Source organism: Colobus angolensis, unplaced genomic scaffold (genome assembly GCF_000951035.1).
Source record: "Colobus angolensis palliatus isolate OR3802 unplaced genomic scaffold, Cang.pa_1.0 Scaffold287, whole genome shotgun sequence".
Taxonomy (NCBI): Eukaryota; Metazoa; Chordata; class Mammalia; order Primates; family Cercopithecidae; genus Colobus; species Colobus angolensis.
The window spans coordinates 2,093,267-2,108,934 of record NW_012116121.1 but is presented as its reverse complement, the minus strand read 5'-3'; the positions used below and the strand labels follow the sequence as shown (position 1 = coordinate 2,108,934).

Below are 15,668 nucleotides of genomic sequence, written 5' to 3'. Positions count from 1 at the left end.
TGTCAATATTTATTTCTTATTTCACATCCCCGCCTTGGTTCCGAGAAGGATTTAAGGCAGCATGATTTATGCTCAGGAAGGCTGTGCTGATTAAACCCTCACATTCACGCGCAGGAGGTAATGCATGGGAACCTCTCACGACATGGGTGTGACACACTGATGGCTCACAAGTCCCAGGAACCCTGGGGGCTGGGGTCTACGCCTTTACCACTGGAAGAAAAAAAAAACAACTAATGATTATTACTCATCAAAAGCAGTTTTTCAATAGACAAAATCTTTCGATGCGCTGGCTCTACTGAGAAAATGAAATAAAAGGCACTGCGGTGCACCACAATATCTAAAATTTATTGTAAAACCCATCTAAAATATCACAGAAACAATTTCTCCCTCGAGTGTTTTATGAACAGCAAATGGGAGGAGGAAAAATATTTTTACTGATACCCTTGAACTAAGTGTATAGAAATATGTATGTGTGAACATGTCATATTTAAGAGAAAAGTTAATAGAAATATCCAGAACCTCACAGCATTTTTTTAATTTGAGTTGGTAACCAACCAAATACCATAAAAACGCAATAATGAAGGCCATCTCATATACAAAAGATGCAAAATTTAATGGGGAAAAAAAAAATCCTTTCAAATAACCATGCAGAAGCCCTGGCAAAGCAGTTATTATTCCCAGAGCATCGCCACTATCCCATCCTCTGGAACTATATTTATTATGACTTATTAGATTTTGGAGCAATTGTCCTCTGAAGAGCACAAAATGCTGCAAAATATTATAACTTTTAAAACTGTGCAAAAACTTTACGAGGAACACTTCTAAAGCTAAAGTATCACTGAAAATTGCCAGAGGAGATGACAGGGAGAGATAAGGAAGTGGATGGAAAGAAAGACAGCAGGGAAAGGAAAAGAAGGAGTTAAGGAGAGGGCCCAGGGCGGCCGCAGGGAGAAGGTGTGCAGGGAACCCACAATCCCACTTCCAAATAAAGGGCTCCCAGGCTGCCCTGTTTCTCTCTGGCCCACAGGCTCTGGCTCCAGCCATCATGTATTCACTGGCCGTGGGGCTGTTGCCATGCAAGGTTCCCCACACTTGCTGAATATATTTCAGCTTCTCTCTCTGTGTGTAGAGAGGAGCCCATCTAAAATTAGTATCTTCTAAATGATGGTAAACGGAATATAAAGAACAAAGCCTCCAGTGCGGCCCTCCCTTTCAAAGAGCACTGAAGACGGCAAAAAGGGACATCGCTATGTGTGCAAATACCAGTCACCAAAAGAGTTTGTAAACGCATCTAAAAATCAATTAATTAATCCTCCCAAAACACTGCATAAAGACAGTCTTCCCACCCAGGGAACCGCATCCTCCACAGTGTGCAGGCCAGGCGTGCAGATGCTCACTAGAAAAAACGGCGCTGCAACGTGGACTTCAACCATTCAGAGTATGCAATAGTCCTTCCGAGTGAAAAGTGTGAGGAAGCCCCACATCACTCCTCCAAAAGGAAGGCCACTAGGAAAGGGATGATCAGACCGGCAAACAGGTAGTTTCCCTTTCCAACATTAATCCACCAGGCTGACTCATACTATGTCCCCCTACTCCAAAAACTAAAATGAAACAAGAAACCATCCCAACACATCTGTACTTCTCAGACATTAATGACTGGTGATCCACACCCAACACACATAACATCGGCATCCGTCTTCTTGCATTTCTTAACAGAGCTTACCTGATTGGCAGGTGCTCTTTTTAGCATTGCCACTATATTTATATATTCACCATGAAAATCAGCAGACACATCCTGGAACGTTGTTAGGGGAAGTTTTCAGGTTTTTCCTAAGTGTGCTATGATACTAATTCCAAATTCCCCCAAAAGTGAGAAAAGATTGTACTTTATAAGACTCGTGAGAATACACTGGGATGTAAAATATGTTTCCACAGTTCGATGGTTTAAAGAGATAACGGAGCAGGCTGCAGATATAACTGACACCACTTTTATATGTGAACATGGGAGAAAACTCCAAAGAGAACTCCTACGACACAGAAAACTATGACAGCAGCCCAGAGTTCCAGAGCTGCTGAGGCTGTGGCCCAGCTCATAGCTGCTCTCAGGCCGCTGGGCACAGGCAGGCTACCAGCCCTACAGAGATAGGGATAGGTGTCCTGTGAAACGGGCTATGCACCAACACAGACCCCCAGTCCCTTCATCAGAGGCAGCCCTGAGAATTGGAAGAGTCTTCCTAACTGTGCGTGGCAAACTTAACCTGACCAGAACGGACATGAAGTTACTGCTGGTCTTTCCTCACCCAAGTATTGTGACTATTAATCCATTTACCTGTAGAAAATCTCATGTTTAAGCTGAGGATGTTGCAAAATATACAGTATATGCACAAAATTTCTTTTCAAAAATCTGAAAAGTTCTGAATTCCAAAACATATCTGGCCCCAAGGATTTCAAGTAAAAGATGTGGGACCTTCTTTAAAATGTGAATGAACTGGGGGCACACGCCACTTCCTTCAGGGTTGACCTGGAGTCCAGAAATAGAACTGGTGCCTGAAAAGCCTAGATCAGAAAACTCTCTTTTCCAATGTGCAGAACTACCTGTTAAAAGGACGTGTTTCAGACCCTCAAAAATACCTACTAAATAAACAAATAAGATATATATATATATGTCAATGGAAAGTCGAGAAAGACAAACCTAACTCCAAATTAAACTTATTTTAGACTTCCCAAAATACATGCAAAACATCTTACAGCTACATGGTCTAAAAGGCCATCAGCAAAATCAAGTCCATTGAAACCATCAAATGTAAAAAGATACTAGAGTATACAACACATAGTCCCCTTGAATTTGGTTTTATTGGTGTAAATTACCTGCATAGACACATTAAAACTCAACTGAGAGGCAAAGTAAAATTCCTGCTTGAAAGGTTCACAAATGAGGGAAATCTGGCCTCAATTACTAAAAAAAAAAAAAAAGTCCGGACACGGTGGCTCATGCCTGTAATCCCAGCACTTTGGGAGGCTGAGGTGGGTGAATCACCTGAGGTCAGGAGTTCGAGACCAGCCTGACCAACATGGAGAAACCCGGTCTCTACTAAAAATATAAAAATTAGCCAGACATGGTGGCCTGTAATCCCAGCTACTCGGGAAGCTGAGGTACGAGAATCGCTTGAACCCAGGAGGCAGAGGTTACTGAGTTCACACCACTTCACCCCAGCCTGGGCAAAAAAGCGAGATTCTGTCTCATAAATAAATAAATGAGGCATCACATGCACTTATTTTCCTTCCTAGGGATAATTTTTGAAGCCCTGTGAAGATCTAAAATTGCAGAGTGGGCCAGGCATAGTGGAACACACCTATAATCAATCCCAGCACTTTGGGAGGCCAAAGCAGGAGGATCACCCAAGTCAGGAGTTCGAAACCAGCCCGGCCAACATGGTGAAACCCTGTCTCTACCAAAAATACAAAAATTAGCCAGCCGTGGTGGCAGGTGCCTGTAATCCCTGCTACTCAGGAGGCTGAGGCAGGAGAATCGCTTGAACCCAGGAGGCGGAGGTTGCAATGAGCCACGATCACACCACTGCACTCCAGCCTGGGGACAGAGCAAGACTGTGTTTCAATAAATAAATAAATAAAATTGCAGAGTGCAGGCAGGAAACACTGTTTACACATTAGCCAGCAAGGAACAGGTATCTAAAAATGTCCTCTCGGGGGTCAACCATGCTGTTGAGCCTCACAGTGTTCTCACGTAGTGGACAGAAATGCAAAGATCTGGGGAGAAGCTCCAGGCTAGAGAAAGACTCACACCAAGCACCCGTGGAAATGACCTCCGAAGGACCATGCCCCAGGCAGAATCACAGTGTTGTGTAACGGGCAAAGGCAGCCCTGCTCCACAGCCACTCCAGCCTGAGCTGCCCCTGCCAGCACAGCAGCCTGAGATCTCAGCAGAGGAAGTCAGTGGGCACCACCTGGGCACCCACTCTGTACCAGACTCCAGGTACATCTGCCTGGAGCCTGTGAGGCCCACGCACAGTTCCCACCCTCCACCACTGGAGAGAAACTGCATCTCCTCACCTTCCACCCACTGCCAACCCAAAAACACCGTCGGGCTGGTCTCCAGCCTGGGACGCACATTGAAAAATGCTGATATTTGGTTTTTTCCCCACAAGGGAACTGATAGGTTTTTTGAACTGGCTTATTTAAATATCATAAATCAAGTGGTTCACCTCCCATCCACTGATGGCACTTACTTTGATAATCCATCCTATGCAGCTCGCATAGGGAACTTGGGTAAAATATAGTGTTGGAAGAGTATCTGTGAGTTTCCAGCCAAGAAATTTTCCACGCACTCCTTTGTTCTTATTTTTCTTGTAATAGCCAGGAAGGGCTCGTACCACTTCCACAAATCACGGGGAAGTCAGGGGAATCGGGGAAGAAAGACGACGTCTCTTTAATTTCGCACGCATGATGTTTGCAACCAGTAAGGTCATACCTGCGTGTGGTGACTGACAACTTTTCAGCTTGATTCAAAGCAAACAGCTGCTGGGCTGATTGCCTAGCAACTAAAAATTGATGGATGACCCTTAAGATGAATAACTACCATAAATCACCTCATTCAAACTCTCCAAGAAAAAAATTAAAAAACAATGGTTTTCATGACATTTGCTGAGCTCCATAATGTGCCATGATAAATTTGGCCTCCTTATGGATGCACAGTTGTGGTTGCGAAAGTTGAGTCACTTCTGTTTTTGTTTCCTGTTTCTTGTAATTCCTGATGCTCAGGACCCTTCGTAAGGTGCGTTCCTAGGAACATGCTGCTCCAGCAGGAACGGCAGCCCTGGGTGCCTGTCAGTCACTCCAGGACGGACAGGAGCTGCTGAATTTCTCATCACCAAATAGCTTTTAATCAGGAAACGGCAGTCTTACATCACAAAGATGGAAGGGGACTCCGTGCATTAATAACGGTTACAATACATTTAGTGTAATGATTTGACCTCGGCCAACATTATAGACGCCATGATTCATATGAATTTGATAAACTACTTCCTGTTTGTAGACATGTCATATGTTTCTAAAAGGCCAAGAATGTGCTTTTAACTTGCAAATAAACACAGACCTATAAACCATAATAGGATTGAGAGGAGGTCTTGGTATTTGTCCTCTAAAACATGCAGTATCACCACCATTATGAGCACTTCCACAAGTAGATGCATAATGATGAACAGATTATTTTTCCAGATTTTACTTAATATTCAAAAGGAGGCCTGGGCAATTCCTTTCACCATCTTTCTTTGCCCCCTTTTCTTGTTACACTGGGTTTTGTTTGTTTCTTTTAGGTTAGATTGATGTTACATGGAAGGTAGTTTCCAAAAACCAGTCCACTGACTCAAGTTAGCACTTTGAAACCAAAAACAGCTTCCTGCTTTCTTCTTTCACCTACTATCACGAGCACCCGAGGTCGGCACGTCATAGACCACGCGTCACAGACTGTCACACTCACTTGTCTTCGCAAGAGCTAGGGCTTCCCCAAGGAGGGGTTTCAGTCCCTCAACAAGCACCGGGAGCCCTGACTATGAGCCAGGAACTGTGCTGGGCTCTTGATGGTGGAAGGAGAACAAGATGGCCCTGCCCTCATGGAGCAGAGTGTCCACCAGGACATGAACAAGTCAGTGAGCAATCTTATTGACAGAGACACCCTGCGTGGTGCGTACAGTGTGTGCCATTATACTAGAAAGGAGTTCACACCATTGGACTGGAAGCTCCCAAAGATGAGATGCATCAATCCTGGAAAGAAAGTTACTTTCATTTAACAGACTGTACAATTCCAAGAAACCTTCTCTATTTAAAAAGCCAAAGAGAGCTTTTAGGCTCTGGAGTACAAGCCACACTCTCTGAGCATCAAAGCTGAGGTGGACTTTGAGGAGGGCCTGCAGGTCGGGTGGCACCCACCGGCAGCCCAGCTCATGGATTACCCTGGGGATGGCATGTCACAAGACTGCCTGCAGGCCAGGGTAGCATGCCCAACACCTGCCCCACCCAGGGCTGACTGTGGCCAACCCCTCACTCACTTTGAGAGCTCCTGTATCCACCATATGCAACAAAACCCCTGAAATGGAAAGATGAAATAAAACAACATTAGCAACAAATAAAATGCCTTAGTGGCTGAAGGGCCACGACCTAAGCTGCTCATAGCCACCGGCAGCCCCAGGTTTCTGGTCCGTGAAGCATCTCGTTAGAAATAAAAGTGGGATGCGCCTTGTTTCCCGGTGTCTGCGTGAAAGCCTAGATTCTGGGATCTGTGCTCCTGGAAGAGAGGACAAATGCACTAGAACATCCCGCCCCACCATTTTCAAGGACTAGAGATGTGAGGACCAACCGTTGAGAAGTTCAACTTTGGATCCACCATCCTGCATACCCAGCTCCCTTAGAACCAACTCCCTGCTGAGCAAATGTCAATAACGCTGCCATCCTGAAGCAAAATGAAAAAGACTCATATTAATTAGGTCGACAAGACTGCTTATATTGCATATGCTACTACATTTAGGCATGCGACGATAACTCTGCATTCTCCCCACAGCATCATGCTCCTGACACGGGAGAGCTTGGGCTTCATTTGTCTTCCTAAATATAAATGGCCACTATCTGTAGCACTTAGGAGAGGTTAGCTGGCTTCAAATAAATAGCATCTTAACTGCTGCCCTGATAATGGTGAGCTCTGGGGTACATCTCCACTTCTAACACTATCAGGGTCCTATAAGGATGGAGTGGAGGCAATCCATTTGGAAAACCATCTTTAATGCACATGTGTGTGGCCAGATTCTGTTGCACCATTCACGCCTTCTCAGCGTTTTTGCCTGGGCTCTGACTACCCTCGGTAATGCCTTCCTGGGTGGAACCTACAGAATAGGACAATTGGCATGCTGTCCCTTTAAGAATGAAATGCTTGTTTCCTTGCAGTAAGAAAAGTAAATCACGCTATAGTGAGTTGAGCTTTGAAAAAAGCATCCATCCATTAAAGTTCATGGATCCGCGTTTTCAGGTTGTCCCTCCCCTGGCTGTGTCTCAAGTTACAGCCTTGTACAACCCAAGTCTAAATAATATTCACCATGATAAATGACACCATAACTCCGATATCCACAATCAATCTTTGCTTTAAAGATACATCCATCTTCAATAATGTTGATGGGGATTCTGTAAAATGGGGAACGTGACTGTCTTCCAGACCTCCTAACAGCAGGGGAAGGAAGCCCTGAGTGATGGCTGTCAGCCCACATCTGGCTGCAAAAATAAATTAGCCTTATGCAGACAAATGAAAGGGCTAGCTCCGCCTAGGAAACAGCCACTCCTGAGCAATGGCTAATTTATAGGACTTCTTTCTGGAAAGTTCCTGGCGAAGGCAACAGTCTCCTTCACTATCTCTTTAAATGGTATCTGATGCTGTAAATAACTTCAGTGTGGTAGGGACTGTACGAAGTACAAAGGGGCGGGGATGAGAGAAACAATAACTTTTCTTACATTCTCACACATGATTACAATGCAAAACTCTACTCTTCAAGGGAAAAAAAAAATGTATTTTAGCCAAATGCTTTTATAGTTTAACACCATGCTCTCCTCTAGCTGATTATTTTTTCCTTTGCACTTTTTGGTGGTTTTCTAGCGGTCTGGAAACTCATATAAAAAGTAAACAATCTGGGGGCAAAAATGGCCCTTTCTCTTCCTCCTCCAAAATATCCTTTTTTAGCCACTTTGAGACTCGAACCTCATCACTGTCTTTATGAAGGCGGGAATGGGGTTACAAATTCTAGGCAACAGAGAAAAAGAAGAAACATCTATCGGGTTTAGTAGGTGGTTTCAAAAATAGCCTGGAGTAAAACACTTATTAGGCAGACTCTAAAAAAAAAACAGAAGACCAAACTTCTGCCGCAGGAATGGGGGACCTATGAATTTGGATACCAGGGAAACGCTTTGCTGCTGGTTCTTTATGCCTCTGACCTTGTCTCACTGAGTATTACTCAGGGCTTGAATCCTTCAAGACTGCTAGAAAGTGGGGAGATGCTGGGGGACCAGGGTCATGCTTTGTGTGGGGAAAGCCGGGACTCCACGGTGTGTCCCTACACAGCCAGGGGCTTGTGTGTTCCTGGGCTTAGAACCATCACTCCTTTGGGTCTCTGAACCTTCCCAGGCAGGACCTCGGAGCTGTTGCAGCAGGCTGAGGTGGGGAGGGTTAATTCTGTGAAGGTTGAAGGACTTACAGTAATGCTCTAAAGACAGAAACATCACAGGCTTTCCTGGCAAGGGGTTCACAGAGGGTAGGAGGGACTGCAAAATGAACTCTCTCAGGCTTTGTCGGCGGCATTTCCCAAGGCCCAGCCTGGCCCCTTTGATAAATGACACATGTCATTCTGTCAGGGGCTGACACTGCGGCTGGGAGGGCTGGTGATGCATGGCTCCAGGGAAAAGGAAATCAACTTTTTGGCATCGAGTGTGTCTGTGCCCTGTATGAGGATTTTGTTTCTCCAAAAGTGAAAGATAGACTTAGGATTTAAAAAAAAAAAAAAGGTTGAAAAACAGATTGAACGACAGCTTACACTTAACATAAATTAACTCAGTAATGGCGAAATGTGCTAGCCTGTGATAAATAAAAGCTACATTAGTCAATTATTAATCACACTCTAACTTGTAGCCAGACCCATGACTTAAATCTGGGGCCAGAGCTGCTTTACAAACAGATAAGACAGTGCCTGATAGGCGTCTTCAGAGAGCAATCAAGAAGGAATCAAAGATTTCGTGGGCTCACCAATGGGAATGCATAGAAGGTTCTAGAACCACAGAGTTGGGTGAGTGGGGAGCAAGAAAAGACCAATCCTTTGCAGACACAGACTATCTACTGACTGTGTGAGGAAAATTAAACGTAACGGCTACATCCAGACACTTTTTTCTCCCCAATCAGGACTTATTTGCTTTGAATATGCAAGACACTTGTACACTGCAAAGATATGTTTATATTTCATATAATGTTTATATTTGTAAGATGTTGCCTTGAAAATATGTTGCAGTTTTGCCCCCACACCTACTGAGTTGCATCTTTTGAATCTGATGCCGGCTAAGGGGATTTTCCTAGAGATAGTACTAATTTCCAAACAAATTGCTTAGCACAGATTTATAAATTCAGCTTCACATTTTACCAAATTGACATTTGACATACATGTACACAAAAACGGGGCAAAGTGCAAACCTGCCTCTCCACCAAGTGGTTCTCTTTTGGCTCAGTTCTAAGCAACCCATCCAAAGAAAAATCAACATGGAGAAGCTACTCTCGAAAAATTATGGCTTTGAGGTATCACTATTCTTCATAATAAAGAACATTAAGTAAAACCCACCACCGGGATATAGTCTTCCATTAACTGCTGTCTGCTGTGCTCAGGATGGCGGGTGAGCCCACCAGCACCTCTCCTTGGGAAAACCTTCCCCCTTCAGGCTCGGAATGCGGAGGATGGTCAGCCGTCTCATCGTCAGCCCTACGTGATGACGAGTTTATTTCCACGACAGTGGGGCTCTAATTTCTAGTGCTCAGAAGACCTGCTGAGGCTGTGGGGGACTTCTGATGTTCCAAAGGGCACGCTGAGGCTGTGGGGGAAGCGTACAGAGATGGGCCAGCTCTAGTGGCGTGGACAGGCCATCATGCTGACACATGGACAGAAGCGATCACATCTCCAGCTCTCCCACAAGCCTCACGTCATGCGCACCTACCGCCGGCCTCACTCGCAAACAGTAGGTGTTCAAGAAATTGCTGAATTCAATTCAAAATATTTAATTTTTCTTTAAAAAGCTAGAGGCAAGTTTCCAGCCCCATCATCCATGATTGAAGGTGCCCGTGAACCCAGGAGGCATTTCCTAGAGACCTGTGCATCCACCATGCACGTCCGCACCCAAGGATGCTCCTTGTACAGCTTCCGCGTCTCACGTGCACTGACATGTCTACATAGGCCTTGATATGAAAATGGCAGGAGGGCCCGGAAGTTGTTGATTTCAGCTTATTTCCAATTTTATAAGTAGAAATACACGCAAATTTTACCAAAAGCAAATTCTCTAAGCACAACCAGCTTTTCTAAAAAAGAAAAAAAAAAAAAAGGACAGCTGTTGCTTCATGAGGGCGACTTCCTCCAACTCAGGGGTGCTAAAGATGGGTGCAATGAATCGCATGGTTGTAGAATAGCACGTGTTAGGAATTCTCTAATAATATAAGCCCTTTGTTTACAGAGAAGGAAACTGAGGCTTGAGAAAGAAAACAGAAAAAGAAATTAATGAAAGAACAAAGACCCAGGCCCCTACCCTACAACCAGTGCCCGCCGCACCCCTCCCCGCCGCCCTGTATCCTGTACTGTGTGCAAGCATTGATTCAAAGTCAACCTTCTGAATTTAAACATGGACAATTAACAGGCAGGTTCCAAATCGAGTCCAAATGTTTAAAATAGCCGATCAAGCCAATGGTTTCTTAGATGGCTATAAATAAGAGTAGTGCAGGGAGGGGGGATCATACATTAAAATCTGGGCTGATGTTTAAACTTCTCCCTTCCTCCAGCTGAAATATAATTTTTCTTTAGTCCATAAAAAATTCAGATAGTGTGCAGAATGTTTATATATTACCAAGGTCTCTCTTTAAAAGGTTTATACTTTTACTTTATGACCTGTCCTTGATTTGACACTTCCGCTCATCAGAAAGGGATTTATAAAATAATCCTGAAGGTGAGGAACAGACATCTGTCAGGGACTAGCTGGGTTTCACGATGCGAAATTTAAGAAGAGAAAGAAATCCTGTTAAGCTCTCTTTAGTCACCAATAGACATCAAAGGTAATAATTAAAGAAGACAGACGTCATAAAACATAAATTTATGTCTCTTTTAATAATGCACAAGCACCGTAGTGTGTAAAACATCTATTAGGTTGAAAGAACATGAAAGTGTTCCAGTAAGAAAAATCTATGTTTTGTTTTGGGGTATTTTCCCTTCCTTTAAAAAAAAAAAAGTGAGGATCTTTTTTTTTTTTTTTTTTACAAGTTTAAACTGAAGTCTTTCAAAACCTTTGCCATCTGTGGGTACATGAACTATGAATGACCCCGAATGATTTGCACTCTGCTCAGAATCCCTTAGAAAGCACGGGAAAAAGTATCATTAAGAATGACTGATGACTGTCAGTCATGGTTGACCTCATCCAGGCTTTGGTCTCTGCCTCAGTAATAAGCTGGCCTTTATTAGTACCAACACTCCATAAAGGGGGTGTGTTTAGTCACAGGATAGTGGCCTTCTAATGCCCATTGCTTCTCTCTGGAAGATTGATTAGTGCTCATTTTTACTGCCTTCCCAGCACATGCGGGGCCAGGGCTGCAGAGAATCAGGCCTGCAAACTACAAACTCGAGTGAGGAGGTGGGAAAAGGATGCCTAGTAAGAGAGGCGGGGTGCAGAGTGGGGGACAATTTTTTTTTTTAAGAAATCTGTCTTTCAAAAAAGCCCCAACCACAAAACCATATGTATATTCAATTCCAGGGCCTGGAGAAGACAGGCCAGGAAAGCAACTGTCTGTCGAAATGGAACTGAAGGAGCCACTTATGTGTTAACTTGTCTGAAAAACAGAAGGGGATCCTGGCCTGCAACTCCCTCTCTCTAAAATCAGCAGTTAGGAGCAAATCAATGAGGAGGCTGCCTGCAGAATTAGGCCTCATAACCAGCCTGACATCAAAATACAAAGATGTAATTATTACCCATTAAAACTGAACATGTGTGAAACTAAAAAAATCTTCCCTATACGAGCACATAAAAACCCATCCACCACTTTTGTATTAAACTACTAAATTATTTTTAAGAAGCAATTGCTATAGAAACAGACAAACGAATTTATATATATATAATTTCCATGTATCCCTAAATCCCTTGTACCGCCTCCACTCTCGTTGAGATAACTGAGTGCCGTGAATTCCCAACAGGAAGAACTGAGGAATAAATGTATTATTATCTTCATCATCACCCTCACACCCATCATGAGATATCGAGTGCCGCAGTGCTGGGGGGAGCAGGAGGTGCACCGCAGAATACTCCGAGCAGGTGCTCTGCAGAACAAATGAAGGAAATGATCCCATGTGGATCTCCTCCATTCCAAATATGTCCATAAACAAATTTAGCTCACAGGGTGATTAATTTGCAGAGACCCTTTGGGAATAGGCCAGACTCTCAGTAGTCTAATGCCTTCAGCCAGTTACTCCCAGAAATTTAGCCAAACACCACAACAAGATCCTACTTTCAGAAAATTGCTTGAGAACCTTGGGATTAGGTTACCATGTATACGGGCACCTACTGGATTCGAAAGTGTCTCCACAAAAAATAGGGGAGTGGAGGGGGCAGTCTTTGAGAACTGGGTTTAAACATAGTCTGCCTGGAGCAAATAGTTATCATCTCATTTTGGATAATTCACAGTAAGCCAGAGAGAAGGAGGACAGAAAGCCCCCTCCCGTGATCTCAGGACAGGGTGGCTGCCACCAGCATTGAACCTGAGCTCCTGGAGCCCCCAAGGCCTGGACCATCCCTCGACCCCATTCCACCAGCTTCTCGGAGCTCTGCGTAGAGAGGGGAGGAGGAGTTGAGAAGAGAAAGGAGACAACGATCTTTTGTGACCATCACAGTTTTAAGTTAGTTCTCCTTGAGAGCTTTTGAGACACTAATTTTTCCAGTATTGAAAAGTGAGGAGAAAAGACAAGTTACAAACTCCCTCTCCGCACCTACTCTCCACCTGGGTATGAGATCCTTTCTGCTTCCTGTTTCTAAAATAAATTCTCATTACTGATTTTAAATTGACAAATAATACAAGTTCAATACCTGCTTAAAAAAAAAAAAAAAAGTCAGGCAACTTTTCTGCTGCAAAAATAAAATGCTGCAAGGTAGCACAAGCCCCCTTTAACACAAGCACACAAGCCACGCCGCTACAAAACACAGACCTTTGTGCGCGGCTTCCTTTTAAAACTGCCAGTGCGCTAGTTTCATTAAGATTATTAGTGTTTCACATACAGACAATGCACCAAGCACTAACAATCTGAATCACTTCCTGGCTGACTTAGAATACCTATTAGAATATTTATTTCCCATTACTTTCTAGAGTTATAGCAGTTTCCCTCAATTAAAAAATTTTAAAATATATACATACATATTAGTATATATACGTATGTATATATTCTCCAAGTTTGAAGGTAGTTTAAGGAGATTTGTGCACAGCACAGTAACGCTAAGGTGTTGTTTATGGTCATATTATTTGCCCGGATTTGGCTTTTCTTGATGCCAGTACCTTCCCAGGTAACAATAAAGCAAGGCAGAAGAAAACAGACATGTTTTACTGTTATTTTCATGTAGCTAAGAACCGAAGCAGGGCAGGCTCTTATAGAGTATTACACAGTTTACTGCATTAATAATAGGATGCCCCACTGCTGTGACACATTCTGTACTTGAAATAAATATTAGTCACAATACTTGCGTTTTAAATCCATATATTTTAAAGCCAGCTGTAACAATGACACAGGCACCAGGGATGACTTGCCAATAAGGCATATTAACCACTTTGAAAAGAGCCTTCACTTCAGTTCAGCCTTCATTGGTATGTCGTACCATTTCTTGCTATGAATCTTGCAGCTGGCTTTTAAAAATAGTAAAATGTAATAAATACAGGTTTCTGAAAAGTTCACATTCCCAAGTCAGAATGTATACTGACCTTCGTGGCTGATTTAATTTATTTCATCATATGATCTTGCTGAAGATGCACTTTACTTTTAACTAAAAACTGAGGATTTTTTTTATAACCAAATTTTCTAAAACTCGACTCAGCCTGTGCCCATCACTCGCTCCTGTAGATCCACGCCTTCGTGCCTGCTTTCAAGTGGAATTTATAAGCATGTAAGTACTTGACCTATATTTACCATACACTAGAACACACCTTTTAAAATTGCAGCTAGCAAGTTGAGGCAGAAATGCCTATATCTCAAATTTGGAAGTGCACATCGGATTCAGTCTGGAGATGGCTAACGCGGGCTCTGCTGGGAGGCAGAGCCTGGGAGCAGCCTGTGCCCAGGAGCTTGGAGGGATTCTACTTGGCTATTTTCCTGCAGAATGCGCCACGATCACAAGAGTGAGGAAATCCTGCCTTATATTTTGCAGAGAAAATAAAAATGGTAAAAATCTACAATAATGTAATTGATTCTTGACTTTTTCCCTTTAAAAACAAAAGACAAATCTTTGTTCATGTTGGCACAGAATTTCAGAAAGACACAATGGACATAGAAAGAAAAAAATGTCTATCATCTAAGAAAACTGCTTACTGCTGCAGCAGTGTGGTGGATGAACAACAAAAGCAAATCCAGGAACGAGAGCCTGGAAAACATGAAAAGGTTAAACAAGCGGCTTAGCGAATAGGCCTTCCTAGGAAATTTGAAGTGAAAAGAACATCACAGCTGTGATTCCACCTTAATGTTTTAGTTTTATTTTACTGTAAAACAATGGAATCCATAAACAGTTTAACACTAATTAAAATAGAAATCCAATCCAGATATTCCCAAACCAGAAAATCCAAGCAGGTGATTTAATGAAGGAAGTACCAAAGCATAACTGAGCTCAAAAATCTCTCAAGAAATGATCCTCTTTTCCTTGCCTGACAATAACCATTAAAAATGGTAACTGGAGGCCTGTTTATTCCAATTCTCAGTAAGCCACATTGTTAGGTTTTTCTAAGTACATAAATTTAACAATATATTTCTCCAGTGAAGTTAAAATGTAAAAAAAAAAAAAAAAGAGTCAGTTCAGGACGCTTATCTCTATGCAATTCACTATTTCCTATGTCCCCTAAGAAAAAAGGCACACATGCAAAAAATAATTAATATTTTTTTTGAGTTGCTGTCAACTATCACTTTAGCCCTACATGGAGCACAGTGTCTTAAAGGCAGAAGGACCTTGCCTGCAAGCCTAAGTCTTTAGGTTTTCATGCTTCCGGAAGGGTTCTCTAGTAGTAAATATTAACACTGGATTTTAAAATGTAACAAAACTCCTCTTTAGGCAGTGTTCTGGGGAAAATGTGTGAGGCCTCTTACCCCTGACAGTCCTGAGGTTTTTCTGTGTCAGTGTGGGTTGCATAAACAACTGGACGCCATGGCATCACAACCCTGGGCTTGGTCACATATGACTGTGCATGTATCACAGGTACCTGCACATCTACAGGTATGAGAGCAAGTCCTGTTCTGCACACCTACACGTGCCTTCAGCACGTAACCAACAGGCAATACAAGGTACACTTCCACACATATACAACTCACGTCACGTGTGCTAAGAATGACCCTCATCATTTATTTCCTTATTAGAAACATTTCAGCAACGAGACTGCATCAGATTATCACTGCTATTAAAAAGGCTTTTACATTCTTGAAGAATATTGGGTTGTTGTGGGGGTTTTTTCCCCAAAAAGTCTAAAGAAAGAGTTCAAGAATATTTTTCTTTAATCTAAGGCTGTAACAAAAAGCAAAGACTGCATGACAAAGACTACAATTATTTTATAGCAAGAAAAAGACCCTGAACTACTTCCGATTTAACCTTTACTTCCACCTAAGTGAGGTCATAACAATGGTGCTTAGTGTGTCTCAAGGACA

General features: G+C 42.9%; 1 protein-coding gene across 2 annotated transcripts in view; it reads right to left on the bottom strand.

Moving 5' to 3' along the window:
* TSHZ1 (teashirt zinc finger homeobox 1) overlaps window positions 1–15,668 on the bottom strand; it is a 79,258-nt gene that overhangs the window by 54,718 nt on the left and 8,872 nt on the right. The window contains exon 1 of one of the 2 annotated variants that reach the window (XM_011948930.1): window positions 13,970–14,066. The exons of the other annotated variant lie outside the window; for it this stretch is intronic. The gene's annotated coding sequence lies outside the window, so the exon portion shown is untranslated. Of the gene's footprint in view, window positions 1–13,969; window positions 14,067–15,668 lie in introns of those variants that run through there. 2 annotated transcript variants of the gene reach the window in all.